Raw genomic sequence first — 18,778 nt, 5'->3', positions numbered from 1 at the left:
AATACTCCCACCGGCTGAGATTCACACTCATATGTACATACAGGGACCAATCCCGTTTGTATATATGTTAGACCATATCCAGAAATACAAAAAAAATATATATAAATACATCTAGTTATTATATAAATACAGGAAAGATTAAAACTAACAGGGTAGTTTATTTAATGCACAATACTAGTTGTAAAAAAGTGCTGTTTGCGGAAATGCATAAAAATAAAAGTCTAAACCAACAATGTGCAAATTACGCAATATATGTGCAAAATATGCAAGGTGGTAATATCTGTGCAAATACGGCAAATCTGCAAAGTTGATGTGCAAATCTGCCACTTGTAAGTTGTGCAAATACAGCTTGATGTGCAAATCCGCAAAGTGATGTACAAGCTAATGCCAAACATCAATTGTAAATCAATTGATAACCTTAATACGTTATCATACGTGCATTTAAAAATTATTTTATAAAAGTCTGGAAAAAATGGTAAAAATATTTTTATCTCCATACTCAGCCGCTTAATGTCTAATAAAATCACAAGAGGTGGCACACTACAATAGTATAAAAGTACAACTACAAAAGACATAATATATATACATATTGGCCCTGAGGAAGCTCAGTTACTCAAATACCCTTAATCTCGATTCACATAACGAAGATACATAGTAAGCAAAATACAATGTCACAATCTACCATCATTATAATTCATTGAAAAATGAGGACACAATCTGATATGACTACATGTACCAAGGTATAAGGACCGAAGGGAATTCAAAAACGAAAGGAAACCCATATTTGCAGAAAAGGCTAATGACCCTAGTCATTGAAAGTGTGGTACGACTGTCCTATATACTTATAAAAAGTGGTGCAAGTCCTCCCCATTATTCAAACCCCCTGGGATCCGTGTGTCTAGTTCCAGTATATATTTACATTCCAATTGTCTTAATGCTCTTTCCCGATTACCCCCTCTCTTCTGTATAGGTACGGAATCTATGATAAAGTAGCTCAGACAGCTCAAATTGTTGTTATGGCAAGCTTTAAAATGTCTGGCTACTGGGTACGTGGGGTCGGAGTTGACTATGGCACGTAAATGCTGCAGAATTCTGTTATACGCTTGTAGTTTGGTGCTCCCAACATATTGGAGTTTACAAGTACATTGTAATACATAGACCACGTGATCAGTGCGACATGTGTAATGTCCCTTTAACTGTTTAGGACTATCACTGAAAGGTGTAGTATAGTGGTAAGTGTTGGTTCCAAACTTACAAGCTCTGCAGGAGGAGCATTTAAAAAATCCTTTTGTGGGAGTAAGCCAAGTACCACCTACTGATACTTCTGGACTACTAGAAACCAGTTCGTCCCTCATTGAGAACGCACGTCTGTATGTAACAGTGGGAGTGTTGGGAAGTACTGTCTTCAGAGTAGGATCAGTCAATACTATGGGCCACTCCTTACAGATTATATTCTTTATTTTTTTAGCCTGTCTGCTGTAAGTTGTAATCAGTCTCATTTCACTTGTGTTTGAATCATTATCTGGGACAGTCTGGGCACCTGCTAGAGGTTCCTGATTCGTGGTATTTTTGATTACCAAAAGGTCATCCCTATTTCTGAGATTAGCTTTAATCATTGCTTTGTTTAAATTTGTTTCCTCATACCCACGTGCTAACAGCCTGTTCTTGGCATCTAGCTGATGTTGGTTGCGCGCTGCAGTTGTGCTACATGCTCTGTGGATACGCAGGAATTCCCCATATGGAATACTTTTTATAGTATGTTGGGGGTGGAAACTCTCTGCGTGCAGTACCGTGTTCCCTGATGTCTTTTTACGAAACAAACTGGTCTCCACTTTCCCGTCCTTAACACTGACTGTTACATCCAAAAAGTTTACAACGCTGGTGCTCACATCTGCTGTGAACTCCAGATTCAAGTCATTATCATTAATAGTCTTGACGAATTCAAATGCCTCATTTTCTGTGCCCTTCCAAATAACAAAGACATCATCTATATAACGCCACCATGATAAAATGTTGTTTGACCACTGTTTCACATGGCGGGCCATGAGGACATGCCTCTCCCACCAACCTACATGTAAACATGCATAGCTGGGAGAGAAGCATGCCCCCATCGCCACGCCTCTCAATTGCTGAAATGTCTCATTATTGAATTGAAACATATTATTGTTCAGACATATACGAATCATTTTCAACAGCATGTTATTGTGGTTGTAAAACTCAATGTCTCTTTCACCCAGAAAATGTTCCACAGCATTTAAACCATCTTCGTGGGCTATACTGGTGTATAGCGCTGTGATGTCCATAGTCATTAAAACAACATCAGATGGTAAGGTGAGGTTATTCAACTTATGTAGGAAATCCATCGTATCTCTTATATAGCTTGGCAGTCTAATCACCAACTCTTGGAGGAAAAAATCTATATACTTAGAAGTGTTCTCAAACATTCCATTGATTGCCGATACTATAGGGCGTCCTGGAATCGGCTTAACTCCCTTATGGACCTTGGGAATAAAGTAAATACTTGGAAGGACCGGAAATTCTTTATACAAAAATTTTTGTTCTTCCTTCGTAAGCAGCCCTTCTTTGTGCCAAGTATGCAGTTCATCTTTGTACTGCTTATGTGTACTAGCAATCAATGTTCTAGGTATTCTCCGATAGCATTCCGAGTTGTTTAGATGGCGATATGCTTCCTCCTTGTATTCTTTTTTGCCCCACAGAACTACGTTCCCACCTTTATCTGATTTGTTGATAACGACATTATTGTTCTCCTTCAATTTTGACATCAAGTTAAAATATTCTTTCATTTTATGGGTAGGTTTAGTCTTGTTACTTTGAGTCTGATGGTGTAACTTTTTTAATTCATCAGTGATACGATCTTGAAATACATCTATCGAGTCACGCGGCATTGTTGGCATAAACGTTGAGGCCGGTTTGAAAGGACTTCTACAAGGTTTGGAGATATTAATCCCTTCATGTTCAGCCACCTCCTGTGTAGCACTCATATCTTCCTGGCCCCTTGACAAAGCGTTTAAGATGTTTATAGCCTGCATGTCCGATACCACTAATCCTTTTGTATTAGTAGTTACATTGCTTGTGGTCATATCCAGTTCAGGTCCCTTTATGACCTCCTCATTTAGTTTGCTCTTAATAGTAAAGTATTTCTTTAACTTAATCTTCCTAATGAACTTGAATACGTCCACTCTCGTATGCACATAATTAAAGTTACTTTCTGGACAAAACGAAAGACCCAATGAAAGCAGTTGTTTCTCTGCCGCACTTAATTCGACATCCGTGAGATTAATGATAGTGTTATCACTTACTTTCTGTACTGCCTCCATTGCGGTCGCTGTCGATTTCGCCCTCTTACATTTCCTTCTTTGCCGCCTTCTGATATTTCGCTTCTGGCGGGTTGTGACTGCTGCTGACGCGGGCGTAGGGTTTGTTTGCGTTGCATGCGAACATAGTCTAGTTCTTCTGCCAAAGTTAAAAGCCCTAGGTCCCCCGCTTCGTTACCTGAGCTAGGATTGTCCGAATCCACCTCACTGGTGGTTGCGCTGGTCATCACGCTACTATCCGTGGACATGATGGAGTTAGTTTCATCTTCACCCTCGGGTTGATTACTCAGAGGAGGCACAGCTGCTGAAAAAGTTTTTTGCTGTCCACTTTGGTTTTTGCGCAGCTTGTCAAACTTGCGGGCAAACGTGAACACCTGCCCGTGTTCGTAATCACCTTTGTCTCTGGCAAATTTGTAGGCCTTCCTTGTTTTGATAACCAGCTCCTGTTTCTTTATACGTTCCTTCATTTCATTGACACTTTTGTCGATTAGGTCTTTATTCGCAAGGAATTCTGGTTTACTGAGTTCTTTTTGAATCCGGCCGATTTCCTCCATATTTGCTGCTCTATCAACTTTGGCATATTTGATTAGCAGGCATACTAATCGCATTGAGGCTTCTAGGTTACTCTCAGCCCACTCTTTAAGAAGCATGGGGTTTGGGCTGTCGAAACTTGGCGCCAACATTATTCTTAAACCCCTAGGTATCCGACCCACCTCATGGTATTTTTCTAATGAGGTGATTTCATACCACTTAGTCATTTCACTGCGGCTATGTTTCTCCTAAGACTTCAACAAGCTTTTTACATCTCCATTATTCGAGCCTTCATTGGCATCAACTTTGCCACTTTGTTTAACTGCGGGTAAATTTAAGAACAGCTCCTCTGCTGCCATCTCACGTTCTCTAATGATATCACTGGACATGTTTCACCAAAGTTTTTCACCGAAGTTTTGTATAATTACGGAGTCAATAATGTGAGCACTGCCTCTTACGATGTGATGACAGTCAAACCAGCGCCTCACACCTGCAGTTTGGCCAGTATCTGAACTTACTACGTGCTAGTTGGCTAAGAAACAGGTCCTCCGACTCATATTCCTATGCCTTCTCGCCTCGTTGTCAGACTTGCAATGCCGGATAACCGATGAAATTCCCCCGTTATAGTTAGTTCAGATAACTATAACTCGCGCGCCCGCAATCCACTGCTCATGACGTCACATATTACATCACTCATGACATGGTCAGTGGCATCACTCATGACATCACTGATGACATCATCCTTGTGATAGAGTGGCGGTCGCGCGAGTTATAGTTATCTGAACTAACTATAACGGGGGAATTTCATTGGTTTTTTACAAGTGAAATATCCACCTAACTATAACATGTGTGAAACCTATGGTTTTTTAAGTGAATTTGCAAGGTTTTTTAAATGCTAATTCCTAACTATAACGTGTGTGAAACCTATGGTTTTTTCAGTGAATTTGTACGGTTTTTTAAATGCTAATTTATTTATGTATTATTATTTTTTTTATATATTTATTTTACAATAAACTACGTATTAAAAATCTTTTTTTTTTTTTTTGGTTTTCACCGTGCGCGCACGGTGCGCTCACCCCCGATTTAAAAAAAAAATATATATATATATATTTTTCTGCCTTCGGGGTCCTTCAGGGACCCCCTGACAAAGGCTATGGGTTCAGGAACTCTCTACCCTGCCCCCTTTTCACGTTCGCCACCTTCCTTTTTCACTCTCGCACTGAAAACAAACAAAATGGCGGCCGACACTTCCTGATTTCGACCGATTCGAACGTTGTCTAACATGTAACCACCAATCAGAATTACGCTCACGCACGTTAGGGTGCTCGCACGGTGCGCGCACGGTGCGCGCGTATAGATATTGATATGCTTTTAAATGCTATTTTCTCAGGAAATACTGAACAGATTTACACCAGACCTGCGAAAGCACTTCCTTGACCTTATGGCTACCTCTCTGCCAAATTTCAAGTAATTCTGTTCAGCCGTTCGGGCTGTAGCTGTGTCTAAAGGTCCTATGGAAAAATACATGGGGAAAACGCGTTTTGGGACCCCCCCTTTTTCTCGGCCCCCGCTTGACGAATCACCCCGAGACTTTCGGGGTAGGAGCTGAACAGAGCGCCCCATTAGTTTTGAAAAATTCGCGAGGATTCGTCAACCGACGCCAAAGTTATTCAAAATAGAATTTTGAGATTTCCTATGGAAACACGATCCTAACTATAACTATCTACTGGCGACCGCCAGTAGATAATATATATATATATCACGCTCAGCTCCTTATCTCTATCGTCAAAAGGAAATTTCGCACTCGTGGGGCGTTTTGAACACAATTTATTTCACCAAATGACCAGCAACAGACGGGTTTCGGCGATATGCCTTCCTCGATGTTACCAGCACATCAGAAACGCCATGTTTTTCAACATAATCCATGTACACAAAATGAAGAAAGGACTAACATGATCGCTCTAACATAAGCGCCATTTTGTAATAGGTGCACACTTATATTCCTTGTACCTTAACAATGCTCAAGAATATCTATTTATGGAAATCCATGTGTGCATACCGACTAAATATGTCGATTTTCAAGTACATTATGCATTAATTGTATAAAGCCGTGGATCGGCCCATATCCCTTCTATATATGTGTATCACAGGAATTATTTCATTTGATTTTACATTTCAAACTTACAAACTTTATATATTCTTTTACTGTTTTTACTTGTTCTTACATTTTGATTTTTTGATTTACATCGCAAGGCATTTTTCTAATATCGTTGTAATTACTTTCAACCTTTTTAAAGACACAGCCTATAGTTCCAACAGCCATTGGAGCTATTCAAAGGAGCTCCAGATGCTGTTAACAGTTAGATATACTTACAAAGGATCTCACTCATGTACCTATGTGTACTGATAATTCCTCTCCACTATTTAGCCCACGGGGAGATTTAGTTAGTAAATCTATAATGAAGCGTGACTCAAGTCTTCGTAATTTCTTGACTCTGTCACCCCCACGGACACTTTGTGGGACATAGTCCAGACCATAAAATTGCAGCAAGCTACGATTGCTTTGATGTTTTTCTGCAAAATGACGTGCTACGGGATACATCTGATCATTCTTGTCAATAGCCCTTTGATGTTCTAAAATTCTAATCTTTAACTGATGAATGGTGCTACCTATGTAGCGTAACCCGCAAGGGCAGACCAGACAGTAAACAGCATAAGAAGTGCTGCACGTTATGAATTTAGTAATTTTCTTTGTCTTTTCTTGTCTATAGATGTCTTCTCTGAAACTACGATCAATGACCTTTTGAAATTTAGGTTTAAAAATACAAATAGATCACTTTCTAGTAATTTGTCTAAATCTGAAAAATTGGCACTACAGAATTTGACACAGGATCGATCAGTTATCATCAAACCCTCGGACAAGTGGGGGCATCCACCTGGTAGGCCAATCGTATCATTTGTGTGGAGCTAGGAGCGGATATATATATATATATATATATCAAAGTAACCAATCCTACTCCGGAACGAAGAGGCACGTACTCAAGATGTGTAGAGATAAGACTTCTTTATTGTTAGTTCAGGTCTCCCACAGCCCCTGCATAAAAAGAGACGCGTTTCGCCTGCCCAGCAGGCTTTGTCAATCTAATTGGCGCCATACATGTTCTTGAAATATATAGCCCTCCTCCCTCCATCAGGTTGACCATGGACATAGAGAGCAGACTGTGTAATCGGAAAATAAGGCTGAAAGGACATACTGGTTTTGACAATTGCACAGAAGCAAGGTATACCAAGTTTCATTGACAAATATGAAAACTACATCCGGCGCCAATGTACAGGTAATGTCAACTGTTAGACTTAATTAGATTCCTTGTATATACACAGCGCATGTATAATTATGTCTCATAGATCTGAATTTAAGCAAGTCAAAATGACGGGCCGAAGTGCTTTAAAGTAATTTAAAAGAAGAATGGCGTCAAAGCTCCCAAAATCGTCTGTAGATTAATTGCAGAAAAAGACTGCAAAAAATAAAACTGCTTCAAATGCAGAAAATGCTTCAACAAGACACTGCGTGTTTAAATTGTCCCTCATTTCCTCGTGACCATACAGCACAGAAACTACCCGGTTTGGTAAATGAAAGTATTGTTCTGACGGAACTGAATTTCACTGTCATTTTTAAATACATGCAACAGCGGACACACGGAGAAAAAGCTTGCAGGGTTGGTAACTGGTCCACGGGGCTCTGGTTGCATATGCTGAAAATAATTATGACAAACCGGCCTCTGGGTGGTAGCTACTCTTCTTGGCGGGACTACGTGCCCCATAGTCCCTTTAGGCAGCTTCGGTGTCCACAAAGAAAAAATGTAGTCAGTGCCATTCCGAAAGTGCAAACATTAAATAAGATGACAATGTCCTTAACCGGGTGATTGTTGCACAAAGGAATGAAGGAATCACAAACTCAATTTTCAAATAAGTACACTGGAAACATCGCAAATGTCACTGTTAGTTAAACAGCACATAATCTGTCTTTGTTGTCGACGTACACACGGGGTTGGAGGAGACCGATGGAAATAAATGAGAAATGTCCAACACATCTCACCGCTTATGCACTCGCAGTCACAGTGCCCAGTCACCAAAGGGCGTCAGTATTCTGGACAAGGCACTTCTTGCAGCAGAGAATGGACAAACGTGCTGACAGTCGCTGAGACCGCCCCGCTCGGCCATCCAGACTCTCCACAGCTGTCGTCCTTGTTCCTCTTCCCGGCGGACTCTCTGGGGACTCTACCGCATAGCACTCCCATGCTCCTCCAGCAGATTGCGGTCGAAAGTAGAGCCCAAGTCGACTGGCGGTACGTGTGCAGCGCTGGCCACCAACAATGAATTTTATCAAAGTAACCAATCCTACTCCGGAACGAAGAGGCACGTACTCAAGATGTGTAGAGATAAGACTTCTTTATTGTTAGTTCAGGTCTCCCACAGCCCCTGCATAAAAAGAGACGCGTTTCGCCTGCCCAGCAGGCTTTGTCAATCTAATTGGCGCCATACATGTTCTTGAAATATATAGCCCTCCTCCCTCTATCAGGTTGACCATGGACATAGAGAGCAGACTGTGTAATCGGAAAATAAGGCTGAAAGGACATACTGGTTTTGACAATTGCACAGAAGCAAGGTATACAAAGTTTAATTGACAAATATGAAAACTACATCCGGCGCCAATGTACAGGTAATGTCAACTGTTAGACTTAATTAGATTCCTTGTATATACACAGCGCATGTATAATTATGTCTCATAGATCTGAATTTAAGCAAGTCAAAATGACGGGCCGAAGTGCTTTAAAGTAATTTAAAAGAAGAATGGCGTCAAAGCTCCCAAAATCGTCTGTCGATTAATTGCAGAAAAAGACTGCAAAAAATAAAACTGCTTCAAATGCAGAAAATGCTTCAACAAGACACTGCGTGTTTAAATTGTCCCTCATTTCCTCGTTATCATACAGCACAGAAACTACCCGGTTTGGTAAATGAAAGTATTGTTCTGACGGAACTGAATTTCACTGTCATTTTTAAATACATGCAACAGCGGACACACGGAGAAAAAGCTTGCAAGATTGGTAACTGGTCCACGGGGCTCTGGTTGCATATGCTGAAAATAATTATGACAAACCGGCCTCTGGGTGGTAGCTACTCTTCTCGGCGGGACTACGTGCCCCATAGTCCCTTTAGGCAGCTTCGGTGTCCACAAAGAAAAAATGTAGTCAGTGCCATTCCGAAAGTGCAAACATTAAATAAGATGACAATGTCCTTAACCGGGTGATTGTTGCACAAAGGAATGAAGGAATCATAAACTCAATTTTCAAATAAGTACACTGGAAACATCGCAAATGTCACTGTTAGTTAAACAGCACATAATCTGTCTTTGTTGTCGACGTACACACGGGGTTGGAGGAGACCGATGGAAATAAATGAGAAATGTCCAACACATCTCACCCCTTTGATGTTTTCTGCAAAATGACGTGCTACGGGATACATCTGATCATTCTTGTCAATAGCCCTTTGATGTTCTAAAATTCTAATCTTTAACTGATGAATGGTGCTACCTATGTAGCGTAACCCGCAAGGGCAGACCAGACAGTAAACAGCATAAGAAGTGCTGCACGTTATGAATTTAGTAATTTTATTTGTCTTTTCTTGTCTATAGATGTCTTCTCTGAAACTATGATCAATGACCTTTTGAAATTTAGGTTTAAAAATACAAATAGATCACTTTCTAGTAATTTGTCTAAATCTGAAAAATTGGCACTACAGAATTTGACACAGGATCGATCAGTTATCATCAAACCCTCGGACAAGGGGGGGCATCCACCTGGTAGGCCAATCGTATCATTTGTGTGGAGCTAGGAGCGGATATATATATATGTATATATATATATATATATATATATATATACATATATAGATAGATAGATAGAGATACATATCTATATATCTATATATCTATATATATATATACATATATATATATATCTATCCAAATTGAGTTTGCCTCATGTGGGGACGCTCACACTTAAGGAAACCTCTTCAGGTGAGTAGTTGCAGCATAACCAACATTGTGTAAATATTTCCTGCCATTGATTTTAATGCCGCTTGTGCCTGTGACCAAGGACAGTTGTTTGTTTGAAACGCGTAAGGCAAATTGATTGATGCCTATGTATCGCTGTCTGCGCTGCTGCCATTGGAGAAGTATGCTGTTGGAGAGTGCATCCTAAAAGCTTAGGGCATTTGTGGAACTTCATAAAAAGCACGGCAGCCTAGCCGTGGGGATTGCACCACCGCGGAAAAGGCGGGCCGGTGACTCGTGATGACTGAGTCATAGCGGTCCATCAGCATGGCATTAATCTGGGCAACGAAGAACGCTTTGCATGGCTAACCCATTTATGGTTAAATAATTTGAATATTTACGAGCAGGCAGAAGGAACTCTAATATGAACTATGGCTTTAAACTGAAAACTACTGATCCCATGATACTTTGCACTACGTCAGGCTTCACCTGTGGCCAATAAAGGTACTTGTGATATTATCAGCAGTTTCCTGCCATTGATTTTAATGCCGCTTGTGCCTGTGACCAAGGACAGTTGTTTGTTTGAAACGCGTAAGGCAAATTGATTGATGCCTATGTATCGCTGTCTGCGCTGCTGCCATTGGAGAAGTATGCTGTTGGAGAGTGCATCCTAAAAGCTTAGGGCATTTGTGGAACTTCATAAAAAGCACGGCAGCCTAGCCGTGGGGATTGCACCACCGCGGAAAAGGCGGGCCGGTGACTCGTGATGACTGAGTCATAGCGGTCCATCAGCATGGCATTAATCTGGGCAACGAAGAACGCTTTGCATGGCTAACCCATTTATGGTTAAATAATTTGAATATTTACGAGCAGGCAGAAGGAACTCTAATATGAACTATGGCTTTAAACTGAAAACTACTGATCCCATGATACTTTGCACTACGTCAGGCTTCACCTGTGGCCAATAAAGGTACTTGTGATATTATCAGCAGTTTCCTGCCATTGATTTTAATGCCGCTTGTGCCTGTGACCAAGGACAGTTGTTTGTTTGAAACGCGTAAGGCAAATTGATTGATGCCTATGTATCGCTGTCTGCGCTGCTGCCATTGGAGAAGTATGCTGTTGGAGAGTGCATCCTAAAAGCTTAGGGCATTTGTGGAACTTCATAAAAAGCACGGCAGCCTAGCCGTGGGGATTGCACCACCGCGGAAAAGGCGGGCCGGTGACTCGTGATGACTGAGTCATAGCGGTCCATCAGCATGGCATTAATCTGGGCAACGAAGAACGCTTTGCATGGCTAACCCATTTATGGTTAAATAATTTGAATATTTACGAGCAGGCAGAAGGAACTCTAATATGAACTATGGCTTTAAACTGAAAACTACTGATCCCATGATACTTTGCACTACGTCAGGCTTCACCTGTGGCCAATAAAGGTACTTGTGATATTATCAGCAGTTTCCTGCCATTGATTTTAATGCCGCTTGTGCCTGTGACCAAGGACAGTTGTTTGTTTGAAACGCGTAAGGCAAATTGATTGATGCCTATGTATCGCTGTCTGCGCTGCTGCCATTGGAGAAGTATGCTGTTGGAGAGTGCATCCTAAAAGCTTAGGGCATTTGTGGAACTTCATAAAAAGCACGGCAGCCTAGCCGTGGGGGTTGCACCACCGCGGAAAAGGCGGGCCGGTGACTCGTGATGACTGAGTCATAGCGGTCCATCAGCATGGCATTAATCTGGGCAACGAAGAACGCTTTGCATGGCTAACCCATTTATGGTTAAATAATTTGAATATTTACGAGCAGGCAGAAGGAACTCTAATATGAACTATGGCTTTAAACTGAAAACTACTGATCCCATGATACTTTGCACTACGTCAGGCTTCACCTGTGGCCAATAAAGGTACTTGTGATATTATCAGCAGTTTCCTGCCATTGATTTTAATGCCGCTTGTGCCTGTGACCAAGGACAGTTGTTTGTTTGAAACGCGTAAGGCAAATTGATTGATGCCTATGTATCGCTGTCTGCGCTGCTGCCATTGGAGAAGTATGCTGTTGGAGAGTGCATCCTAAAAGCTTAGGGCATTTGTGGAACTTCATAAAAAGCACGGCAGCCTAGCCATGGGGATTGCACCACCGCGGAAAAGGCGGGCCGGTGACTCGTGATGACTGAGTCATAGCGGTCCATCAGCATGGCATTAATCTGGGCAACGAAGAACGCTTTGCATGGCTAACCCATTTATGGTTAAATAATTTGAATATTTACGAGCAGGCAGAAGGAACTCTAATATGAACTATGGCTTTAAACTGAAAACTACTGATCCCATGATACTTTGCACTACGTCAGGCTTCACCTGTGGCCAATAAAGGTACTTGTGATATTATCAGCAGTTTCCTGCCATTGATTTTAATGCCGCTTGTGCCTGTGACCAAGGACAGTTGTTTGTTTGAAACGCGTAAGGCAAATTGATTGATGCCTATGTATCGCTGTCTGCGCTGCTGCCATTGGAGAAGTATGCTGTTGGAGAGTGCATCCTAAAAGCTTAGGGCATTTGTGGAACTTCATAAAAAGCACGGCAGCCTAGCCGTGGGGATTGCACCACCGCGGAAAAGGCGGGCCGGTGACTCGTGATGACTGAGTCATAGCGGTCCATCAGCATGGCATTAATCTGGGCAACGAAGAACGCTTTGCATGGCTAACCCATTTATGGTTAAATAATTTGAATATTTACGAGCAGGCAGAAGGAACTCTAATATGAACTATGGCTTTAAACTGAAAACTACTGATCCCATGATACTTTGCACTACGTCAGGCTTCACCTGTGGCCAATAAAGGTACTTGTGATATTATCAGCAGTTTCCTGCCATTGATTTTAATGCCGCTTGTGCCTGTGACCAAGGACAGTTGTTTGTTTGAAACGCGTAAGGCAAATTGATTGATGCCTATGTATCGCTGTCTGCGCTGCTGCCATTGGAGAAGTATGCTGTTGGAGAGTGCATCCTAAAAGCTTAGGGCATTTGTGGAACTTCATAAAAAGCACGGCAGCCTAGCCGTGGGGATTGCACCACCGCGGAAAAGGCGGGCCGGTGACTCGTGATGACTGAGTCATAGCGGTCCATCAGCATGGCATTAATCTGGGCAACGAAGAACGCTTTGCATGGCTAACCCATTTATGGTTAAATAATTTGAATATTTACGAGCAGGCAGAAGGAACTCTAATATGAACTATGGCTTTAAACTGAAAACTACTGATCCCATGATACTTTGCACTACGTCAGGCTTCACCTGTGGCCAATAAAGGTACTTGTGATATTATCAGCAGTTTCCTGCCATTGATTTTAATGCCGCTTGTGCCTGTGACCAAGGACAGTTGTTTGTTTGAAACGCGTAAGGCAAATTGATTGATGCCTATGTATCGCTGTCTGCGCTGCTGCCATTGGAGAAGTATGCTGTTGGAGAGTGCATCCTAAAAGCTTAGGGCATTTGTGGAACTTCATAAAAAGCACGGCAGCCTAGCCGTGGGGATTGCACCACCGCGGAAAAGGCGGGCCGGTGACTCGTGATGACTGAGTCATAGCGGTCCATCAGCATGGCATTAATCTGGGCAACGAAGAACGCTTTGCATGGCTAACCCATTTATGGTTAAATAATTTGAATATTTACGAGCAGGCAGAAGGAACTCTAATATGAACTATGGCTTTAAACTGAAAACTACTGATCCCATGATACTTTGCACTACGTCAGGCTTCACCTGTGGCCAATAAAGGTACTTGTGATATTATCAGCAGTTTCCTGCCATTGATTTTAATGCCGCTTGTGCCTGTGACCAAGGACAGTTGTTTGTTTGAAACGCGTAAGGCAAATTGATTGATGCCTATGTATCGCTGTCTGCGCTGCTGCCATTGGAGAAGTATGCTGTTGGAGAGTGCATCCTAAAAGCTTAGGGCATTTGTGGAACTTCATATATATATATATATACATATATATATATATCTATCCAAATTGAGTTTGCCTCATGTGGGGACGCTCACACTTAAGGAAACCTCTTCAGGTGAGTAGTTGCAGCATAACCAACATTGTGTAAATATTCCAAAATCAAGTGGCTCTACGCGTTTCAGATGTTAGTCCTTGATCATGAGCCAATTGTGCAATTGGCAATAGCTATGTCCTGGAACAGATAACCTTTCAGCCAAATTTGGTGTGATTCCGTTCAGTGGTTTTTGCTGTAGTAGTGCCTAAAATTCCTATGGGAATTACCATGGGAAACACACTTTTTTGCCCCCCTCCCTTTTCTCGACCCCCGCTTGATGGATCGCCTTGAAACTTTCCATGCACAACAAGAATGACTGGCACACTTTTTTGGGAAAGTTACGTGAAGATTCGTCAAATAGCACCAAAGATATAGGCAAGTCAAAAAATGCTTTTCCTATAGAAAGTAGGTCCTAACTATAACTACCAAATTGGGGACCGCCAGTAGGTAATATATGTACATATATATTCACTGAAAACCGTAGGTTACAGGGCCGTTATAGTTAGTAAATAGAATTTAAGAAACCTTAGCAATTCACTGAAAAAAACAAAGGGTACAGGGATGTTATCATACAGTTCAGAGTTTACACACACAAAACCATAGAAATTCAGCAGTGATAGTCATAGTTATCTCAAGTAACTATAGCTTGTGCCCTAAGGTAACTATAACTCGGGCACAATTTTCTCAACAATAATTTCACTGTAAATGTTGGTGTGATATCAATTATGTCATAGATGTCATGACTGGTGTAATGTGTGGGTTAACTAGCAGTGCATGGCAAGGGCACAAGTTATAGTTACTTGAGATCAATATAACTAACTGCTGGATTTCCATGGTCTTGTGTGTGTAAAATCTGAACCTAACTATAGTGTCCCTGTAACCTTTGTTTTTTTAGTGAATTTTTAAGGTCTATTTTAATTCTGTTTACTAACTATAACGTCCTTGTAACATTTGGTTTTTTTTGGTCTAAATTTCTACGTTTTCTTAATGCTATTTCCTAAATTTAATGTCCCTGTAACATTTCTTTTTTTTTTCTGTGAATATCCCGGTTTTATTTGACTCATAAACTCAATTTAATAATATAAATTTTCACAAATTTATAAATACTTTTTTCTCACATTCATTCTTGTATATGTTAAAACTAACGTTTTTAAGTTAAGGTAACTTATATAGTCTTTCTATAAATGCACTGCACCCAGTCTTTCTTTTTTTTAAATTAATTGTATGGATGCGTGGATCTGTTGCGAATCCTCTGACTAATAAGGGTCTGGCGATTTTATTGCACACGTTCAATACTAAAACAACAACATATTTAATACAAACAAATGGTATTGCCAGAAGTGTATCAATCTACGTGTGTGGGTTTGTGAGTGACTGGGTGTGTGAGTGGCTATATGGCTGTGTAAGTGGCTATATAGCTGTGAGTGGCTGTGTGTGAGTAGGTGTGGGTGTGTGAGTGGTTTTTAGGTCTCGGCTAGCGTGGCTGCGCACATGCGCAGCTCGCTCGGCGAGATTTAGTGAGTTTGAGGAGTTTCAGTAAAGGGCTTTAAGCCCCGCCCCTCTTTTCCATTGGGCGGTGTCACCGTTTATGCTAAACGTTGGCCAGCCATTGGAAAAGAGCTGTGTGTGTTACCTCCCTTTGGCTTTTTCTGCCGTCCCACTTGGACGGGTTTGCCTGCTTTTCGTTCGTCGTAAACGATTTCTTATCTTTATGGGGCCATGTGTTCAAAACACATGGCCCCTTAAAGACCGGAAATCGTTTTGATCCAGACGAAAGTGAAAGCGGACCGTGCTTGTTGCTGTATTTTGATCCCATCGTACATCACAAGCCAGATGTGTGTCCTCCCTTTAAATGTAACGTCCAGAGATGATTTCTTGAAGCAGAAGAGCGTGTTTGAAGGCCGCAACATCTCCACAAAATGCATATTTTTTGCGGCTCTTCACAATGGTCCTTTTGAGTCCCTTATGGGTGAAATCCCACGCATCCTGCTAGGCAGTGCATGAATGTCAGTCAGCACGAATGCGATTTTATTCCGGATGCTGCAATCGAGCGTCTGGTGGTCATTTTGTATTTTGTTTTTAAAATATATATATTTTTATGCCTAAGTAGGTAGGGGCCCATATTGTTTCTTTTTCTGCTAAAAATGCAAATCTCGCCATTTACCGAATCGTTGGTTTTTTTTATCATGCATTCCAGGAAACAGATTTTAATTCGACCATGTGAAAGAGTGCTTAAACTGTGTAGAACCGGTACGAAACAGGAGGCGCGGGGACATTTTATAGTTCAGGTTTATACAGTCTCTTCTGAAATGAATGGATTCATTTTGTTATCGATTTATCCCTTTTATTGTTTTACATTTCATATAACTACCGAAGGGACAGGGTTATATAATTATATAATTTTAAACAATTACCAAAGGGGAAGAAGCTATGTGTATTAATTGGTATGTTTGCATACATATACTGAGAGGAACATGCAGACAGATCCGCCATGTTCTTTTTTGTGAATTGCTGCAATTTGCATGCCACATTGTTCATTCATGAAAAATACATAACCAAGCTCACGAAAGCGGCAGGCAGAGCTGGAGGGGGTAGCTTGGGAGGGTCAGCTCGCCACCGTTGGCAGGGGGCCTAGGGACCACGCAGGCTGCAGGGAGGGGAAGGGCCCCCGCCTTGTTTACACCGTTCATGTGGAAAAGGAGTACATCAGCTCAGGGAGGCTGTGGGTGTCACGTGACCCCCCTCCCTCCATTCATAAAATACCTGCCGTGTCCATTCACAACACAGTACAGTGTGTGCTCTGCAGACAAGCATTCACAAAAAGACCTTGTTATCAAAGGGAGGAGAGAGACAAGCGGAAGTGCGCCGGACAAAGCCACTCCCAGGTCTTCGGAGGCAAAAAGGCAAATGTGTTTTTGTCGGGCTTGGAAGCCGAACCTTTCTGCCTTTGCAGGCCTGGAAAGGCAGAAGAGCATCAGATTTCGGCCAGCGCCATAGATGTGAACGCACTCCTGGGGTGAGTCATGCTCAGGGGGAGGGGAGAGCGCGGGGGAGCTGCACAAACACCCACCCCGGTCTGTCTGTATCTGGCACTGGGTTTCTAAAAGCCCTCATCTGGGCCAGCAGATTGGTGTTATCTGGTTACAAAAAAGGGGGAACCCAAGGCAAAATTGGAAACATAATTTTAGAACAGCATTTCATTACAGAGCTTTCACCGGGGCGTTGATATACCCGGAGTGCACCTACAGCTGGCGTGCCCATGTCCATTCAGGGAAAGACTACTTCTGAAAGGGAGAAACTATGTTTTTTCTGTAGTGGAATAAATAAAATGTCAATGTATAAAATTCATGATGACCTCGTTCATTAGCGTCTGTAGGGCGTCTGAAATGGGCTTCCATTAAAAAAAGAAATTGCAAATGATTATTTTTGCTGCATCAATACCAGAGATAGCCTTACTGGCTGACTGCGTGTTTCTCCAAGTAATTCATAAAATGGCTGACAGTATTGTAGACTTATGCACACAGATCTTGTGCCTCTCGCTCAGCCGCACACAGGCTGTTGAGACTGATCACCAATAGTCCACTCTCTGATCGATAAGGTTTTGAAACGCATCATGTTTGGGATGCATTTTTACATTTCTAAACAATAAGGAATACACACTGTGAGTAAATTATGTATAGAGGAAGCACTTGTGTATTTTTAAGCAGTTATAAATAGTGCCACAGGCTGCCCGGATGCTTCAGAGCCTTGTGTATTTACGCACCGTGTGAAGGATGACTTTAAACCCTTTCCCTGAGGTAGTCAGCATCACTGGGTGCAGTACCTGGAAGGCAAGAGTGCTCTTATTTACAATTGGTGTCCCAGAGCACCTGGTACTTTTAGCCTCAAGTTGCCTAACCAGGTTACTCCATATATACAATATGTCAACCAGCCAAGGCTTGGTTCAGAATGTAGAAGAGGAAACAGTTTGGCACAGTGACTGACTGATACTGACTGACTGACACTGAGTGACACTGACTGACTGACTCACTGACTGACACTGACTGACACTGACTGACACTGACTGACACTGACTAACATTGACTGACTCACTGACAGACACTGACTCACTGACTGACACTGACTCACTGACTGACACTGACTCACTGACTGACACTGACTGACACTGACTGACTGACTGACACTGACAGACTGGCTGACACTGACAGACTGGCTGACACTGACAGACTGGCTGACACTGACAGACTGACAAACACTGACAGACTGACTGACACTGACTGACTGACTGACTGACACTGACTGACTGACTGACACTGACTTACTCACTGACACTGACTGACTCACTGACTGACTGACTGACTCTGACTCACTGACTGACTGACTCTGACTCACTGACTGACACTGACTGAGTGACATTGACTGACTGAGTGACACTGACTAACTGACACTGACTACTGACTGACAGACTGACTGACTGATTGACACTGACTGACTGACACAGACTGACTGACACAGACTGACTGACTGACACTGACTGACATTGACTGACACACACTGAATGACTGACACTGACTGACTGACGCTGACTGACTGAATGACACTGACTGACTGACTGACTGACTGACACTGACTGACTGACTGACTGCCATTGACTGACACTGACTAACTGACACTGACTGACATGAGTGACACTGACTGACTGACTCTGACTGACACTGACTGACTGACACTAACATTAGGTCTCGCCTTTCATTAAGTTAAAGCCATTTGCTTTGCTATACAATACCATTAGCAAAGCAAATGGCTTTAACTTAATCAAAGGCGAGACCT

The 18,778-nt window shown here is 42.0% G+C and overlaps 1 protein-coding gene across 1 annotated transcript in view; it reads left to right on the top strand.

Annotated features, from left to right (window-relative positions):
• The window catches only part of MOCS2 (molybdenum cofactor synthesis 2), a 36,173-nt gene that overhangs the window by 14,289 nt on the left and 3,106 nt on the right, over positions 1–18,778 (top strand). The window lies entirely within an intron of this gene.

Source organism: Triturus cristatus, chromosome 2_1 (assembly GCF_964204655.1).
Source record: "Triturus cristatus chromosome 2_1, aTriCri1.1, whole genome shotgun sequence".
Classification (NCBI taxonomy): domain Eukaryota; kingdom Metazoa; phylum Chordata; class Amphibia; order Caudata; family Salamandridae; genus Triturus; species Triturus cristatus.
Note: the sequence above shows the minus strand (reverse complement) of the source record. Positions and strands in the feature narration are given on the sequence as shown.